The sequence below is a fragment of the Botryllus schlosseri genome, chromosome 14 (genome assembly GCF_051294905.1).
Source record: "Botryllus schlosseri isolate E-star chromosome 14, Bs_hap1, whole genome shotgun sequence".
In the NCBI taxonomy this organism is placed as follows: Eukaryota; Metazoa; Chordata; class Ascidiacea; order Stolidobranchia; family Styelidae; genus Botryllus; species Botryllus schlosseri.
In genome coordinates, this window is record NC_137249.1 from 19,498,834 (window position 1) to 19,517,390 (window position 18,557).

The following is an 18,557-nucleotide window of genomic DNA, read 5'->3' on the forward strand; positions in this document are numbered from 1 at the left end:
CAGGCAGCTGAACGACACCGATTCGTACAAAAAATTAGCCAATGACCCAACAAAACAACACACAAAGGAATTGAGGGACATTATTAAATCTTTAGACATGTGTGAAGAAGAGAAATCGAAAATCAATAAGCCTTCTGATCCTTGCCTCGGCCGCTTTTATCTGCTTCCGAAACTACACAAGGCGGACATTCCTGGACGCCCCATTGTCTCGTGCAACAACACGCTAACAGAAAAAATATCTGGATACGTGGAAACACATCTCAAACCATTGGTGAAAAGCACACCTAGTTTTTGCCGGGACACAACAGATTTCTTGAACAAACTCAAGCATTTCAAGAAATTGAAACCAGGCACTATATTAGCTACCATGGACGTTTCGTCACTATACACGAGCATTCCACATAGTGATGGTATGAAAGCTGTGGAAAGATCCTTGGAGGAAAGTAGTCACCCAATGAAAGAAAGCATCATGGAGCTCATCAGATTCACGTTGACGCATAATACCTTCGAATTTAATAACGACATTTTTTTACAACTTCAAGGTACGGCAATGGGCACAAAATTTGCTCCACAATATGCAAATATTTTCATGCATCATTTTGAAAAAGATTTTATGGAAACCCAGAAATTGCGACCTATATTCTACACCAGATATATCGATGATATATTTATGATATGGACCCACGGAGAAGAATCACTAATAAAGTTTCACGAGTCCATAAACGGCTTTCATCCAAATATCCGACTAACTATGGAACACTCGACGAACGCCGTCCCATTCCTCGATACACTCGTCAATATCGAAGAGAGTTCTATTACCACATCACTTTATCGTAAACCAACGGACTCCGGTAAAATATTGAACTATCACAGCTTTCATCCGATGCACTGTAAAAAGGGCATAATATACAGCAAGGCTCTTCGTATACATCGTATTTGCTCAAAGAAAGACGACAGGGATTATCATCTGAAAGTTCTAAGAGATGAACTAATAAATTCTGGATATGATCAAAATCTGATAAAGATCCAAATTAACAAGGCTATCAACGTTCCACGAGAAGAACTCCTTGGCAGCACTAGTAGTGATGGCAAAAAAGAACACAGAGTGCCGATGGTTACTACATATTTTCCCGGGGCGGAAAAGATTCGTAAGATGCTACGGAAACACCAAAGTATTTTGGAAAATGATCCAAAATGTAAAGAGGCATTCCCAAGGAGGCCACTTCTAGCCATCCGACAACCCCGAAACTTGCGAAGCATTTTGGTGCAAAGCAGATTACCTCATACAATACAAAAAAACGTTGTTGAAAATTGCGGACAAACTTCGTGTAAGACGTGTCCAATTCTCGACACCAGCACCGTGATTACTAGAGGACAAACTAATCACAGGACCAAAGGCCAGTACACATGCAAATCTGATAATGTGATATATTTAATTCGTTGCAAAAAGGGATGTGATGCTGCGTGGTACATTGGCGAAACTGGCCAACCACTCCACAGAAGAATAAATAGTCATCGACATGACATTTCTAAACGAAACAGATCGAAGCCTGTCGGTGAGCACTTTTCTTCTGCGGGACACTCGGAAAATGATATGATTGTTAACGTGTTGGCCGGGAACATCGAGGACTCAACCCTGCGTAAGGCCACTGAACAGAAATACATCGACCAATTCAATACGTTCCATCAAGGGCTTAATATAGATCGGGGGTGCATGTCACATTACACCATGCGAATCTGCAGTTGAAAAATTCGGTGCATATGTATTTAATCATTGTATATACGCTTTCAAACCTCATTTTCAGTGCCATAACTTGCTGTAGTCCTTTCAAATTACAATTTCGATTATATTGTCTATGACGTTACAAAGGTACAAACTTTTTCGGCCTGAAAGTTATCTTCTCTGTGATGTCACAATACGCGTATATGTTTGAATCCAGAATCGCTTTGCGTTATTTTCATTTTAACACCTGAAGAAGGAGCGGAGCTCCGAAAGCTCGTGTAATAAATAAAATTATTACGTTGCAAGTGGACGCTAAATAGGGTGTGAAAGCAACCAAGATCCTAATATTATCTATATCGTCTGCTATCGGTTCAAAGAATTATTCAACTATGGATCACACCAGAAAATGCCGAATTAAAGTGGAAAGAATCGCAAAGAAGATTGCTCGCAAAAACGCGGACATCTTTTTTCTGTCCGAATGCAAAAAGCGCGACCTGATCCCAAAGGGTCTAAGAATTCAGAATCCTTTACGTAACACCTTCAGGACAACATACTCCGAAAATTTGGCTCGACGAATGTCGAAGAAATTGATAGCACATCTGACTGATGTGCATTACAGAAGCAGAGCAAAGTTCAGGTACGATATTGAGTGTACCATAAATTTAGTTGCCAATCCCCAATCACAGCGAGAGTTGCGTGAAGTAGTTCGAAATATTTCGACAAAGGAAGTAAGAGAGATGATCATGCAGAAGGAGAATAAAATTACGCAATTACTAACGGAAAGACAGCAATCTGAAATATCACTGCCTCCTGGTGCAACAGCTGAAAGCAAAGAATCAAATCTGGCTATCGCAAATCTGTCTAGCAAAACATTGAGCCAATCTCAAATAGAAGTGCTCAGTCTGAATTTGAAATTCTGTCCTGCACAAAAACTAGATCCGTACGTGCTCGCCGGAGACGCAGACGAATTTGACAGAAAAATGAGAAATGAATTTCATTTCTACGATACCAATTCGAAAAACGATGGCTCTCAAAATGCCCAGAATACAAATGAGCAAATACACAGCAAGAAACCGAAGAAAAATATAAAATGGAGGGCCCCACACGGCGAAAACACTAATTTGGATAAATATCTGGAAAGTTTTCACAATGAGTTAAATGCAACATTCATCAGTAAATCTGACAATTGGAAAAGAAACTACGACGAAAATCTCACAAATGAGCAGAGAAGAGCAATAAGGGAACTAAAACATGACCATGACATCGTGGTAAAGCCTGCAGATAAAGGAGGAAAAGTAGTCGTTATGGATTTGAAAGACTACCTAAAAGAAGGTTACAGGCAGCTGAACGACACCGATTCGTACAAAAAATTAGCCAATGACCCAACAAAACAACACACAAAGGAATTGAGGGACATTATTAAATCTTTAGACATGTGTGAAGAAGAGAAATCGAAAATCAATAAGCCTTCCGATCCTTGCCTCGGCCGCTTTTATCTGCTTCCGAAACTACACAAGGCGGACATTCCTGGACGCCCCATTGTCTCGTGCAACAACACGCTAACAGAAAAAATATCTGGATACGTGGAAACACATCTCAAACCATTGGTGAAAAGCACACCTAGTTTTTGCCGGGACACAACAGATTTCTTGAACAAACTCAAGCATTTCAAGAAATTGAAACCAGGCACTATATTAGCTACCATGGACGTTTCGTCACTATACACGAGCATTCCACATAGTGATGGTATGAAAGCTGTGGAAAGATCCTTGGAGGAAAGTAGTCACCCAATGAAAGAAAGCATCATGGAGCTCATCAGATTCACGTTGACGCATAATACCTTCGAATTTAATAACGACATTTTTTTACAACTTCAAGGTACGGCAATGGGCACAAAATTTGCTCCACAATATGCAAATATTTTCATGCATCATTTTGAAAAAGATTTTATGGAAACCCAGAAATTGCGACCTATATTCTACACCAGATATATCGATGATATATTTATGATATGGACCCACGGAGAAGAATCACTAATAAAGTTTCACGAGTCCATAAACGGCTTTCATCCAAATATCCGACTAACTATGGAACACTCGACGAACGCCGTCCCATTCCTCGATACACTCGTCAATATCGAAGAGAGTTCTATTACCACATCACTTTATCGTAAACCAACGGACTCCGGTAAAATATTGAACTATCACAGCTTTCATCCGATGCACTGTAAAAAGGGCATAATATACAGCAAGGCTCTTCGTATACATCGTATTTGCTCAAAGAAAGACGACAGGGATTATCATCTGAAAGTTCTAAGAGATGAACTAATAAATTCTGGATATGATCAAAATCTGATAAAGATCCAAATTAACAAGGCTATCAACGTTCCACGAGAAGAACTCCTTGGCAGCACTAGTAGTGATGGCAAAAAAGAACACAGAGTGCCGATGGTTACCACATATTTTCCCGGGGCGGAAAAGATTCGTAAGATGCTACGGAAACACCAAAGTATTTTGGAAAATGATCCAAAATGTAAAGAGGCATTCCCAAGGAGGCCACTTCTAGCCATCCGACAACCCCGAAACTTGCGAAGCATTTTGGTGCAAAGCAGATTACCTCATACAATACAAAAAAACGTTGTTGAAAATTGCGGACAAACTTCGTGTAAGACGTGTCCAATTCTCGACACCAGCACCGTGATTACTAGAGGACAAACTAATCACAGGACCAAAGGCCAGTACACATGCAAATCTGATAATGTGATATATTTAATTCGTTGCAAAAAGGGATGTGATGCTGCGTGGTACATTGGCGAAACTGGCCAACCACTCCACAGAAGAATAAATAGTCATCGACATGACATTTCTAAACGAAACAGATCGAAGCCTGTCGGTGAGCACTTTTCTTCTGCGGGACACTCGGAAAATGATATGATTGTTAACGTGTTGGCCGGGAACATCGAGGACTCAACCCTGCGTAAGGCCACTGAACAGAAATACATCGACCAATTCAATACGTTCCATCAAGGGCTTAATATAGATCGGGGGTGCATGTCACATTACACCATGCGAATCTGCAGTTGAAAAATTCGGTGCATATGTATTTAATCATTGTATATACGCTTTCAAACCTCATTTTCAGTGCCATAACTTGCTGTAGTCCTTTCAAATTACAATTTCGATTATATTGTCTATGACGTTACAAAGGTACAAACTTTTTCGGCCTGAAAGTTATCTTCTCTGTGATGTCACAATACGCGTATATGTTTGAATCCAGAATCGCTTTGCGTTATTTTCATTTTAACACCTGAAGAAGGAGCGGAGCTCCGAAAGCTCGTGTAATAAATAAAATTATTAAGTTGCAAGTGGACGCTAAATAGGGTGTGAAAGCAACCAAGATCCTAATATTATCTATATCGTCTGCTATCGGTTCAAAGAATTATTCGACAATTATATGGTAATCACCAAATATCGCGAATGACATGAAATGACAAGAATACAATAACTTTTAATTAGAGGAAAAATTGTGATGATTATAATGAGCCAAAGGCGAGATCGCTCGAGTATCCTATCGATACACGACCCTAGTTCACTACACTACATAGATAGAAATAGAAGATATTTTCCATGAGTCACAATTCACTTGCAAGAGGAGTATAGGAGTGCAGAAAAGCAAATGTTATGATATCATAATATCACAATGCATTGTGAAATACAGTCACAAACTTTGTTTGGATTTTGTGCAGAGGTGGTCAAAGTAGTCAAGAAAGCTACTCAAGTAGAAGTAAAAGTACTTCTTCCATAAGCCACCTAAAATTACTTTTTGAAGTAGAAGTAGAATTGACTGGCTTCAAATCTACTCAAGGAAGTAGTTTTGAAAACAGTCTTAATTCGTTCACATGGACTGTCAAAAGCTGCAAATTAACCTACCGGTATGTGGAAGGTGCAGAGAGCTTGATTCGTATTGATACATCTCAGGAGGTATCAATTTTCGACAGAATAAGCATTCTTTCGCATCATGGGATGCAAATGATAGTATTGATATGAAAATGTAATACTAACCCTTTGTTCACTATAAGACCCCGTTTTAGAGAATATTATGGCATGGCGCCCTCCCCCATATTATGCGGCCCCAAGTTTAGGCGAAGAGCAATATGGAGGAGCTGTATCGGATATGGTTTCAACACTTTGCGCGATTAGTATACGTTAATAACCAATATTGTGGATCGTAAAATTTATATTTAGTGTAGCTTTATTTTCGGATGAGAGGCATTGCTACACTTGCTTTTATGCTTCAACATGTATGCACTGCAGACAAAAGAACTGAAAGTAATTATAGCTCCAAGTATGATACTCGGAATTGAAAGTGAAATACAAATACCACATCTAAAAAGCGGAGGATAGGTACATTTTATGTCTTTTGTCCATAAAGCTTCAAAGGTGATCTGCTAAAAAGATGTCCTGAAGAAATAGAATACTGTACACTAGGCCCAATTTTGACATGAATCTTGTGACTGGACATCTTCCGTTGAAGTCGGTATCTAATCCCCCTTGGCGTGTACGACATATTTCCTACATAACATTGGCTGATAACTATATAAAGTTTGATCTCTGCGTGACTGCTGGAGTGTGAAACCCTTGTGGGAATTTCAATAAAATGCAGCTCCATTACGGTGGCGTTCTGAAGAAAACAGCTGCGGCCAAATTTTTTTTTTTTCGTTTTGCCCTTTAATTTGAGACCACATCATTTTTGAAGTGCAGTGCCCCGGCTTTAATATTCATAAAAGTCAAGTAAAGCCCAGAAATTTTGCTGCGCTTCGCGCACAGTAGTTAAGTAGTAACAAATATGTTTCACGGAAGTATCAGTGAATATAATTTAGGTACCGGATTGCTTGGTTCTGCTCACACCGCATTGTCGCCCATATCAAATATTTCATCACAGTAAATATGGCCCATCATAACGTTTGAAACTACCGTTTAGCAATCTAGCAATTACCTATCATATCGTAATCTTAGAATCCCATGTTGTTTCGAACAAGGTTACAACACACTACCAGATAACCGCATCGACCTAACAGAATAGAAAGGCTATCAAACTAACACACGTCAGGCGGGTGAGATACGGTCTGACGATTTGATCTGACCATCGAAATTTGTTGCAGACCTTAGCAATCACCAGAGCTCACATCAGAGATAGATGGCGATGGCCCAATTAGGGTCTTTGGGACCACTTCACGTCCACTCCTACTCCTGTGTGCATACTGTAAGCCAGGGGTGGGCAAACTACGGCCCCCAAAACCGGTCTGTGCGGCCCGCGAGAGTCTAAAGAAACTTTATAAAAATATTGATAGAATGCGTACTAAAAATAGATATATTGCAGGGACTTGATTAAACTATTTCTTAGTATAATTCACCATGATAATTATAAGACAGTAGTTCTCAAACTGGGGTGCGTGAAAGCATCAGAAGTGAGGCGCGAAGCTGAGCTCAACTAGAAAAAATTGTTCGTGCTCCGCGCAATTTACCGACAATTTCATAATTGTTGCTCTGTATTTAGTCTGAATTTCACATTTAAAAATCTCTCATGCACAGTCGTAACCTCCCATGCCATCAAACTATCCGTTAGGTTGCTAGCAACCACTAGTAACCTGGTTGCGTTTTGTGATATGACAATAACGGGGCGAGAAATCTTTCACCATCATACGGGGGGGCGTGTCTTAAAAAGTTTGAGAACCACCGTTAGAAGGTTAATACTTCCTATACTATTTTTTATGTTTGATTTCGGGCGCGACAGCCCGATCTCAAGGCCCAGACAGTTTGAAAGGTTTCAATTGCTTAACAGCATAGAAATCCTAAACGAGATTGACATAATTCTGATCACGAGTGGGATCTCAGATTAGCCATTTCAGTTTTAATTATTTCAGAGATGTGCTAAGAAAAACGATTTGCACGTGTCTTAGGTAGATTTGTTCTCTTTATGCATAGATTCTGGGCATTTATATTTTATCTACACAATAGTAGAAGCGTGTTTGAAGCTCACATATAGTTATGATTCTGTAAGCATTGCGTGTCCTGGAACTGAACCATAAGTGAAATTAGTAAATCTATGAACAGATCGCTGCTCACAGATTCAAATTTTAATCTTGTTCTAAGAATAGGAACAACCGACTTTCATCTCTATAGTTTTGACAAATTGGTTATTGAAGTCGACCAGCCTATGAAATCTCACCACTATCTTTCTGACCCGTGTACGATATCATCAAAGCAATATATTTTTGTTTTAAATAAGCACATATGTTATCCCCATGTTCTCACTACACTACAAAAGAAACTTAGACAAATTTTGTCTCAAATTTAAGAAATGAGGATGATTTGGTCTCATTTTCTGCAATTCTGGTCTCACTGATGAATTGAGGTCTTAAAATTGAGACCGATTCAGCTTTTTAAAGGTCAACTGCATCCTAAAATTGACTTTGCCTTATATCGTACGTTATGTGGTTAGGAATATGAATAAAATAATAAAAATTGAAATTACACAATAGTTTTCAAGTAATTTAAATTATAAATCGAAAAGCTGAAAAACGGATATGAAATCATTCAGCTATGAAATGACGTCATTTGAGTGACACGGCTAAAGTCCTGGTATAGCTCAGTGTGGTAAACAGATAGTTATTAGTGTTGGGATTGATTTTGATACTGGATTTGATTGTGAATATGGAAGGTATGAAGAAGATGAGGCACGGAGGTACATCTGGTGTCGCGTATGGTTGCTCGAATACGCGATATTCGGTACCCAAAGTGTCTTTTCATCGCTGTCCAAACCCTATTGCTGGAGAGGATTATGAAGACTGTGAAAGTGATATCCAATCTCTGTCAAGTGATGATAGCTTCCACCCAACAGAGTTAGATGGCGAGTCAGAGTGAGTACTTGAACAGTGTAATCATATTTGTACCAAGTCTTCACCAAGATATTGTGATTTGCGGGCATTCAGATTCAGAGGAATGTCTGGAGAATAGCAAGACCCAGTTTGTGATTGTGGACAGAAATAAACTGGTGAGCATTTTTCAACATTGTCCAATGTGTCAATCAGAGTCGGACGTGCAAGAGTCTGGTTTAGGTAGCACACTGAGAATCAAGCAAGATTGCACAAACTGCTCATACTCCAGATTTTGATTTACGGGTAGTGTGGATGCCGTTACATCCTTTAAAGATGAAATAGCCTACTTGACTGTATCAAAAAGAAACAAACTGCTTCATTCAGCATATATACATGATACATATAGGCCTAAATTCAAGTTACAATGAATAGCATCTTTGATTCTGTTGTTTACCATTATGACAATCCATTTTCAGATTCATTGGCATATGAAAGGATTTGCGATGTTCTCTACTCCACGCGAATGAAAAATGACATACGCCATCTATCGCCGAATGGAAACACTGCTGGAAGTGAATCATTCAATGCCCTCCTCAATCATTTCTGCCCAAAGTTATATCACTACAACCATATTTCAGTCAAAAAGCCAGGTAGGTACCTTGCAGTGTCTTGGCTATTCAAAACAACCTACCGGTATATCAGATTTTCGCATAATTACTAGCCTCATCAATTATGCATTTTTGTAGGATGCAGTTGGCAATCCTGCATTTCAATGAAAATTGCTCGAAAACTCGGAAAATGTCGAAAGAAGGAGCACCGCGGTCAAATACCCGAAGTAAAAAAATGGGAAATGTACGGTCCACAAGATACTTGAAAATTCAACATTTGGTAACTGCCGTCGATCTGACTGCATCATAAGATTTCGTCATATTGTTATGCCTGTTCTAGATTACTGCAATGAGCTTGTCGAAGAAGTTCAAGCACTCATCAGAACTGGACCAGAAACTGTTGAGTTGAGCGATTGTGCTGAGACCGTTCCACCTCCTCTGACTAGCAGCATAATCAAAATTAGCAGAGAGGAAGCTATTGCCTGACCGACATAAAACCCGATATGCTTTTCTGCCTGACACAGTAGTTATTTTGGTCGAAGAGTTATTTGCGTTTATTATTTGGAATACAACTGTACATTCACAATGTAGCGTTACTGAACTGGAATCCTTTGTAAGAATTTGACGTAAATTTTGTTCGGACAAACAGAATTTGACGTTAATTTTGTTCGGACAACAGTAACAACGCATGCAGGCAGGATTTTCCGCTGGTTTTTGCCCCAGAATCCCCATACCCAGCGAACACAATTTCTGTAGGCAGTATGTTTCAACTTCCTGAAAAGTGAAAACAAGTGTATTAGTGCGAGAAAAGTATTTGGCGACCGAATCAGACTTTCATCCCATTCATGCATTGAACTCGATGTTATTATTCTGCGGCCATATTCCTGTTGATATCCATAGTAGAACATCTCCAATACGTCAACGCCCAGACACACTGAATTGCATCCTGGCAATTCTGTGATACACTTTAATTCTGTAGGTAACTCTCGGAACCTCCTTACAGCAAAAACTTATCAAGATATCAGATATCAAGATACATGACTGAAACGAGCTATTACACTACAGGCTATATATACAACTGTATTTCATGTAGTCTCGACGAGTGGCTTGCGCTGAGCAAGCTAGGCTGATCATGACCCATCATATGAAGCTGCAAGGGGTTCCACTGACGTGGGATCGCATCAACACCTGAACCAATCCGGCATTTAAACGGTAATTTTGTAAGTACGTGCAAAAATGATACTTACATTCGGCATCCGAGTACTCGGACTCAGTCTCAATATCACTTGACAAATCCGTTACAATGGAAACCTCGGCTATAACTATATACTATCTATACTATAACTGACTAGAATAAAAACCGCGAGAACACAAACAGCCGCTGTGACCGGTGTTGATGGAATGTGTCACTCACTTGACGTCACAATGCACATTCTGCTTTTTCTGTAAACATGCCAATATTGGAACGTTCAGTCAAAATTACGGCAATTTCCGATTGAGTTGAAACACGGAAAGTCGGTAATTTCGTTATGAAAAAAAATTCTGAACATGATTCCGCAAAGTTGTCATGAAGATGCAGTTGACCTTCAAGACCATAAATAGGGTCCATCAAACCACTAGGTGTCGCCAAACTTGAGGTGGTAACCGCCGTTGTTACGTACGCGGTTGCCGTTATCAGAAACCTGTAGGTTACTTTCTCGATTGTGTAAGGGTATTTTATACGGAAATAATGACTACAACATATTCTACGGGGACCGTGAGCTCGCTATAAAATGAACTAAAGCTTCGGAAAGCTTCTACGGAAGGAAATAAGGCCGATTTGATAACTAGATGAGTATGTGAAATTGTCAACTAAATGTCGGCTACCCGCAGCTCAGCACCAGAAGTTACGTCTTGAATGATGACTCATATGTATGAAAAAACTTCATTAAATTAAAATTGCCACACCAGATTGCAAAATACTTAGTAACGGCTCCTCGACTCAAGGTTTAGTAGATTCTTCTACTTTTCATTCATTGTGCATGCAAACTGTGCATCCCTCTTTGCATCGCCTAGGCGCATGTGGGTGTCTGATTTCGAGGACTACCGTTCTCTAAGTCGCTTCGACACCTTGCTATCTTTTTATTGTATTGCATTCTTATAGTGTTTTGAAATGATGATGAAATTTTAAATAAAGCTGATACTGAACTCCAAATCATCCATACTGCTTATCCTTCATAATTGCATCTATCGTTGTTTATTCTCAGACTCGGGGCATATGATAGAAACTGCAATTTTCAGTTTGAAACCACCGCTCAGTCAACATCTGCGAACTAAGAAACCGCTCAGCCATTTGTATGGTCAAAAGATGGTTATCAAAGCCTTACAGAGACAAACTTTATACCAAAAATTTCAATGAAACTTGTGGAAACTTATTTTATTATGAGATACAAAAGGGAAAGGATAGTTGGAGACGTAAAAGCTATTGAAAATGGAAAAGCCATGGTTTCTGCATTAAAGGGAAGGCATGTTCAGCATTGACCATTGGGACAGATGTTTTTTTCAGTGGCATTGTTGCTGCTGAAATGAAGAGAGATGTCCTATATCATGTTAAGGCCAGAATGGCACGGGATGGAGTCATTTTGAATGTGGGATGTGAGTGTCCTAGATGAAAAGGACCTACAGGGTCTTGTAAGCATTTGGCAGCACTTTGCCTCATGGTTGCTGAGTACACGGAGCATGGTCGACTCTTCATTGATGAGTCCTGCACTGAGAAACTTCAGACATTTCATCGGTCCCAGAAATTATACACAGGTATCGGAGCTTTTTCACGATCGCGAACGTCCCAGAATCACTCTGAAACATTTTGGTATTGATTCGGTCTTTCAATCTGAAAAAGTAAAGGATAAATTCACAATGCAAACAGAAATAGGCAGGCAATCTGAACTCTCACGATAGACTATCAAACTTGACTCTTAATGTATTATTCTATATTTACGCTTAGGTAAAATTTCAAAAATGAAAGACTTATATCAACCTCCGTCTGTTACAATTGCTCTATTGGAAACAAGCAGCAATTACAGGGATCATGTGCGGTCTACATTTCTGAATTACTGTGCCACTACGTCTAAAATCTGGCTATAAGATACGTATACAGCAAAGCAGATCTCCAACAAGCAGCTATATGGACCATGACTACCCGGAATTGCCATTCACTGAATACTGGATAGATCGTTCTTTGAAAGTGAGTAACAGAATAAGGTTTATAACTGAGAAAGTGAGTAAGCCACAATAGTCAGTTTTACTACAAAGCGTCTAAACATGCATATGGCGGTAAAAATTCTGGACAGGCAAATAATTAATTTTTATGAACTTGACCATCTAAACTAAATAGATAACTGATGAGGAAGCGCAACGTATTCAAGAAACAACATTACTGCAGACACAGAGTGAATGCAAAAAATGGCACCACGACAGAGAGTGGAGAATTAGTGCATCGCAATTTGTGGCGGTTATAAAGGCAACAAACACGAGAAATATTGAGTTACTGTGTGAGAATATTTTTGCCTCCAAAAGTTTATGCTCACCAGCTATTTACATGGTAGAGCATGCGAACATACGGCAATTGAAGCTTTCACGACTGTAACCGGCATAGAGGCAGCCCAATGTGGACTCTTGATTAATCCCGAGTTTCCATATCTGGGAGCAACTACTGATTCGCAAATTTCACCAGACGGCCTTGTTGAAGTGACATGCCCATTGCCCATACAATGGCCGAAATAGCCATATCACAGCAGCTTCAATCTATTTATTCCCCTTTCTTGTGATCGAAAATCAGAAAAGTGAGCTGAAAAGAAACCACAATTATTATCACCAAATAAAGGCTAACTTGGATTAACAACTAACTATAGAAAATATTTTATTTTGCTGTTTACACTTTCAAAGATTTATTTACAGAAAATATTAAATTTGATAAGCATTTCTTAGAGAAATATATTTTACTGCCATTAGTTCACTCCTATGAAAATCATTGGACGAAATTCTTTTCAAATAAGTTACTTTGTTAGGATTGGTTATATGTTATATTCTTTTGATGTTCAGTTCAATAAAACTATTGTTTTGTTTACCTGTTGTTTCTGAATTAGCGGAGCGAGGCAGCATTCAAGGCCTAAGATTTCTTTTTAGCAGTCTGGAGTGCAGTGTTTACACAAGTAGCGTCGCTTCATACTCAGGGGTATGAGAGTAATTTACATACACCTGCGAAACAAATGTAACATAGGAAATTACCGTTATGTTGTGTGGAATCTTCTTGCACCTTGTAAGCTACATCACATTTACTTATTACGCTTGCGCAATCAAGAAAATTCCCTTTCTCGACCGTCTCTTGTCTAGCTATATTCTGGTGCTGACATTCATCCTCCTCCAAATCAACGGTTAAAATACTTCTCCAAGAAACCATTTTCTCTTTTCTAGCAGACGGTAGCTTAGATACCGGTGTGCTAAATTGAAAAACGGACGGGACGGCATTTTTCAACTTTCTGTAACGGCGCTTACCGAGTGATCCAGTTGCACGTAATCTTTTTCCATAAAATGACTACTACAAACGCGGTCGCGATCCAAGTCAGGGCTCCACATTTCTCCTAATCGCTACTCGCCACTTCAACTGTAAATCCATGTCAGTGGGAAACATGTGACCCTAGGATGTACTATTACATCTAGGGGCACAGCAGTACTGCGGCATACCTCCGTTGAGAGCTTACAATCCTAATCAATCAAACTACAAAGACGACTCACGGTACTGACCCGTTGTCAAAAGCCCCCAGTAAGTTCTCTAGTAGAAGTTAACAACTCAAGTCTAGCGCCACTAGCGGATATTCTGATTTTGCTTGACGGACCCTATTGTCACAATTATTTGGTCTTAAAAATGAGACCGATAAAACATAGTCGTTTACAGCGGTAAACGACTATGGATAAAACGCATCAAGACCAATAAAACGCATCTTATAAGACATATTGTGCTTATTACAACAGTTTATGCTGTGTCAGTATTTTTGGTCTTAAAATTGAGACCGATTCAGCTTTTTAAGACCATATATAATTGTCACAACTATTTGGTCATAAAAAGAAGACCAATAAAACGCATCTTATAAGACATATTGTGCTTGTTACGACAGTTTTTGCTGTGTCAGTATTTTTGGTCTTGTTTTTAAGACAAATTTTGCTAATCAAGAAACGACATGATTTGTGGTCTTAAAAATGAGACCGGAAAGTTGACATGGGCCAGGAGCTGCAAGATATAAGTAGCTTGTTGAGACAGTTTTTAATGTGTCAGTATTTTTGGTCTTGTTTTTTAAAACAAATTTCACTAATCAAGAAACGACATGATTTGTGGTCTTAAAAATGAGACCGGAAAGTTGACATGGGCCAGGATCTCTAAGACATAACTAGCTTATTGAGACGGTTTATGATGCCTCAAGTTTTTTTGGTCTTGTTTTTAAGACGAATTTTGCTAATCAAGAAACATCATGGTCCGTAGTCTTATAAATCAGAATGGTAAATTGTCTTGAGCCCGTAGCACAAGACGTAATTAGCTTTCTTTGACAAATTTTGATCCATATGGGTCATTGCAAATACAATCTAGCGGTGACTTTAGAGCGGAGAGCCAAAACGTATTTGGTGGTGCCATGTTTGTCGATTTTTCGTTGGTCACATGTCACACTTCAAATAAGTCAAATACAGGATGCATTTGCGCCAGAAAAAGAATTCAAAGTACCGTACCTTGTCACTTTTCACTGACACAATGGTGTTGGCACGTCGCACCCACCACAAATACTATTACATACTCAGACTACACTATATATTGTTTGGAGGATGGTATACAACTTGGTAAGTGTTATATAGAATTATAATGTTTTATTATAGAATGTAAACGTGGAATGGCAGCGACCGATTTTGAAGCTTTGTTCCGCTTCACTGAAGCTTTACTCAGACATATTTTACGGCGGCTACTGTAGGATTTATGGCAATCCAAAAGTTGTCTTCCAGAGCTCAGAACTTACTGAATCTGGTATTGATCGAAAGCTACTGTCACACTGAATCCGAAAATGTAAATGAAAATATGATCAGGCACTGGGCCGCTTAGAATTCGCCCTTCAAGTCTGAATTATCGGCATTGTCCGAACAATCGAAGAGCCGCAATGGGTCATTGTTGTGGTCATTGTTTTGCGTTCATTCGATTATTCTGAACAATGCAGATTTTAGATGTTGAGGGTGATTTATCATCTAAGTACGGAGCCTGATCGTATTTTGATTGATATTTTCGGAATCAGTGCAACAGTAGCTTTCGATCAAGACCAGATTCAGTAAGTTCTGAGCTCTGGAAGACAACTTTTGGATTGCCATAAATCCTACAGTAGCTGCCGTAAAATAAGTCTGAGTAAAGCTTCAGTGAAGCGGAACGAACCTGCAAAATCGGTCGCTGCCATTCCATGTTTACATTCTATAGTTATATAATGGGTAGGCTATATAATGAATTGCAAATCAGGTATGTTATGCTTCCCTTCATGCAGAACCTAACACTGACATGAATACCCACACAGCTCGCGTGGGCGACAATGGTCTTATTTTCGATTAATTTCAGTCTTACTTTTGAGACGAAAAATCGGTGTAAGACCGATTGGTCTTCAAGACATTTTTTTCTAAAAAGTCACTTTAAGACCATAAGACCAAATTTGTCTTATTATTTTTTGTAGTGCATATAATCAAATACCAATATCGCGTTTTGGTTTATAATCTCATTTTATATAGTGCGGCCCGCGAATGGATTCAGAATGAATGTGGCCCGCGAGCTCAAAAGTTTATCGACCCCTTCTGTAAGCGAATCATAGCTAGTGTGACGTCATATCGACCAAAACTTTAGATGAACCATGGATAACTAACCTACGCATGTTCCGCGCACACTTACCTTGAAAGTTCGTACCGTAGCGCAAATAGAAAGAAACAAAAAAACAAGTAAAAATTACCTTGTGATACTTCATGTTTCGTACCCTCTTTCACAAGATGAAATAAAAATAAGAAAAGAAATAAAACTATGAAAACGCCATAATCACAAGTATGTGTATTGAGAGCTGCAAAAAGATATGTCGGGTCGTGGGCCGGTAAACTTGAATGCTGACTAGTATTATAATAGGCTTACCATATTTTGGAAATCTAAAAAGAGGACACTTTTTCAGAAATTTACAACTTGCAAAACCGGAGTAGAATTCTCAAAAACCGGTGAATTTTTCCCACTTTGTGATCGGATGACTAAAAAAAAGGTCATCTTTTCCGCTCAGAGCTCAAAATACCGTTTTTCTGTCCACATTGTCAGGTGGATGACTAAAAAAAAAAGTCATATTTTCGCTCAGAGCTAAAATCACCGTTTTTCACTCCGAAATACCCGCAGGAGCTTCACTTCTGTGCTAATTTGCGGCATATCACTCGCAATTTGCTCTAAATCTTACCTAAATTTTCAAAAAAGAGGACAAAATCTCAAAAAAGAGGACAGAAGGGCGTCCTCCGAGGACACTTTCAAAAAAGTCAAAAAAGAGGACTAAAAGAGGACAAAAAGAGGACGTATGGTAAGCCTATATTAAAAGCTATAAATATAATGTGCGGTATTAGACAGAGTAAAATATAGATGACAAGAATGTACGGATCTTCTCATTCAATTTAATAACTTCGTAGTTAATGCAGATTCAACGAATTTTTAGCGGTATTTGCTTTTGTAGCAATAGCTCAGTGTATTTTTCAAGATTTAGCGACATCTAGCGATTTTTAATACCATTTTTGCGATTTGGTCCATCTCAAAGTCACTCAACTATGACATATGTCATAGTTGAGTGACTTTGGTCCATCTGGAGTCTGAACGTGGCAACTCTGGGAGCCCGGAGACGAGATGCGATATTGGTATCGGACGTCTGGTAAGATGCTAAAATGACTTGAGTCAACTTTTTCAGATGACTTAGCTCACGTTATCGTAGACGTGTAGTAATCGATCTATCACAGTGTATTTCTGTTCTATAGACTGCTTAGTGGTCACCTCAACTTGTATCATGGACAATATTGGGCACTTCTTCGTTATTCCCCATCATATTTAGAAGTGATCCCCGTGAAACCAATAAATGTTTACCCTGAACATGTGATAATTTATATACGTAAATTTTTTTTAGCAATGTGGTCAGACATGCCAATCCAACCTGGGTTTTTCCACCCAGATCTGGGTTTTTCGGGCATCACCTTCGTTTCTGGGTTTTTGTCCTGGGAATCTGGGTTTTTTCAACATCATGTTCGCCAGGTTAATTTTATGTTCGAAAATCAATTAATATTAGTTTAATTAATTTATAAGATAATGTTTAAAAATGCACGAGCTTCAGTTGTCGATTGACTGCTTGATTGCTGCATTGTAGAGGGATTTCGTTCTATTGTAACCGCAGAGTCTTGAGAAACGGTTTGCGTACTAAAATGAAACGCTGTGATGTGGATGGAGCTTTATTGCATACCAACTTCCAGCTTGCAGATAGTTATATTCATAGGGCAACTCATTGGAATTTGGAACCGTTTTCTTACAATTTGTTTCGATTCAAGACTCGGCTGCTAGTATCAATAAATCAAATAAGATCTTGTTTTTTTCACAGCTTATTAAACGTCGACTTGCAAAGTAATAATTTTATTTCACACAAGCTTTCGGGGCAACGCGCACTTATTATTTTCGTAGCAATGCGTCAAAAGGAAAATGGCATATATTTTTTCTATTATAGCATTGTTAACCGACCAAAATGTATAGTATGAACTGTTATAGTTTCAATATTAAGGGCTAAAACTTGGTTCTATGTCAATATGACTGTGAGATTCCATTTTCTCAGCTTTCGCATGGGAATTTGAGTGAAATACAGGATCTGGATTTTCAGGGTTTATTTACCGTCCACATCTGGGTTTTTCCGAAATATCCCAGTGGCATCTCTGGTTGTGGTGGGCCGGTGGGGTAGACAAATATTAGGGATGGGGTATTAGGGTCAAGTTTGGTTTTAGCATATCCTAAGAATGCTAAGATTAGGGTTGGGGAAGGAGGTATTAAGATGGGTAAGGGTCAAGGTTGGGGTTAGGATATCCTTAGGGTCGGGTGGGAGATATTAGGGTTAGGATATCCTTAGATTAGGGCTGGGGGGTGAGGAATGCAACACTCCCTCCCAACCCTAATCTTTGGCTACCCTGACCCCAAATTTAACCCTTACCCACCTATAACTCCATTCTTGGGATATCATACCATACCCCAACCTTGACCCTAATATCCCCTTTCCCCGACCCTAATTCCTTCAACCCCAACCCTAAT

The 18,557-nt window shown here is 39.1% G+C and overlaps 3 long non-coding RNA genes across 5 annotated transcripts; 1 reads left to right on the forward strand and 2 right to left on the reverse strand.

Moving 5' to 3' along the window:
• The first annotated feature begins 5,173 nt into the window (after positions 1 to 5,173).
• On the forward strand, positions 5,174 to 9,794 carry LOC145455498 (uncharacterized). 3 transcript variants are annotated; one of them, XR_013920348.1, is made up of 3 exons: positions 5,174 to 9,250; positions 9,347 to 9,488; positions 9,549 to 9,794. It is a non-coding gene; the product is annotated as an uncharacterized LOC145455498 (long non-coding RNA). The 3 variants fall into 3 exon arrangements; XR_013920349.1 differs by having other exon boundaries at positions 5,174 to 8,642; positions 8,715 to 9,250; positions 9,347 to 9,794; XR_013920347.1 differs by having other exon boundaries at positions 9,347 to 9,794.
• On the reverse strand, positions 9,057 to 10,540 carry LOC145455499 (uncharacterized). The gene is made up of 2 exons (XR_013920350.1): positions 10,456 to 10,540; positions 9,057 to 10,396 (listed from the first exon to the last, which is right to left on the reverse strand). It is a non-coding gene; the product is annotated as an uncharacterized LOC145455499 (long non-coding RNA).
• Positions 10,541 to 11,059: 519 nt separating this feature from the next.
• On the reverse strand, positions 11,060 to 14,084 carry LOC145455500 (uncharacterized). The gene is made up of 3 exons (XR_013920351.1): positions 13,315 to 14,084; positions 12,775 to 13,034; positions 11,060 to 12,077 (listed from the first exon to the last, which is right to left on the reverse strand). It is a non-coding gene; the product is annotated as an uncharacterized LOC145455500 (long non-coding RNA).
• Positions 14,085 to 18,557: the final 4,473 nt, after the last annotated feature.